This window comes from Diaphorina citri, unplaced genomic scaffold (assembly GCF_000475195.1).
Source record: "Diaphorina citri unplaced genomic scaffold, Diaci psyllid genome assembly version 1.1 scaffold1588, whole genome shotgun sequence".
In the NCBI taxonomy this organism is placed as follows: domain Eukaryota; kingdom Metazoa; phylum Arthropoda; class Insecta; order Hemiptera; family Psyllidae; genus Diaphorina; species Diaphorina citri.
The window spans coordinates 79,034-80,425 of NW_007379014.1; positions in this window are offsets into that span (position 1 = coordinate 79,034).

Below are 1,392 nucleotides of genomic sequence, written 5' to 3' on the forward strand. Positions count from 1 at the left end.
TTTTTTACTCTGTATTTTTTTGAAACTTTGCTTGATGAAAAGTGTAAAACAAACTTACCTTATCAGATCGGAAGGTTCCAGAGTTGAGGAGAACACAGTCAGTCCCAGTAGCTGCCAGCAGGACATCGCTTATCCAATTGCCCATGTTGGTTTCCTGAGTTCTGATAACACTAAACCTAGCATCCAACTCCACAGCAAAGTGACCTAACTCCTCATCCAGCTTTCCTTCCATGATGCCTGATAAAATGAAAGAATATCGTGAGTTCGAATCCCAGAGTTGACAAAAAAGTATATGTGTAACATTCAATGTTTAAAATCCGTCATTCTATACTATTTCTATTGGAAATATTTTCACGTGGATTACTTTCTGGTTATCTTGTTTTGAACCAGAACCTACTTGGAAGAATACAACGGTTTGGGCATGCTATGACACGGACCCGTCAGTCAAATAGAGTGGCGTTACTCGTGTTGACCCAGCACCTAAATGGGGAGTATTGCGTCTCTTATCGCCCATCTGAGGACACACTACGGGCTGGGCATGCTACGACACAGACCACATGCGTCTGATGTAGCCGTTATTTCCTTGTTACGAAATAAAAAACGACGTTAAAATATTAATTTTTTCAATGTAACTTTTTGAAGTAGGTAAACTGTAGTGACTGATTGCCTTTGCGGGGATTTTCAACTTTTAATGTTAATTTTAGGCTGGAGCCATTTTTCAGGTATTTTACCAAATATGTTTTGAACACGTTAATTGCTTATCTAATTTCGTGTGAATGCGGTTCTTAGGGATTTTCTGAAACATAGTTTCGCCTCTCTCGAAGGCTTTTTCAAGACAACTTGAATACTTTACTTACTATCGTACGGTCTGAGAGCGTCTATCATGCCTTGATCCCGTGCATATTGTGACGTCACATTGATTTCTTCTATTCTCACATCAGGTTTACTGGCATTGGAAAAGTCTACGGTAATTCTGGAGAACTGTCGGAAGTCTGTGCCACTTTTGATGATGTACTTGCCGTTTATCTGAGGAAGAAAAAAAATATGGCTTCATTATTTATGTCAACATTGGACGGTAGCGCGTCTACCTTGTAAGCGCTAGGTCGCGGGTTCGATTCCCGCCCGGAGCTGATTTTATCCTGAACGGATAAGGTTCGTTCTCGGAAAGGCTGGCTTTCTTCTACCCTGTATTTCTTATCTCTTCTCTTTCGGGACGATAAGACTTCGACAGAATTGGAAATAAGAATACAGTCCCCCAACTAGACTTTGTAGTAGAAACTCCCTGTTTAGGTTAAAGAGGCTTGTTCCACCTGATCCTTTTTTTACTTTCCTTATCCTATAGGAAGGAAAGTAATGTAATCGGGTCAAATTTTCGATGGTCAGTTTTTAGTG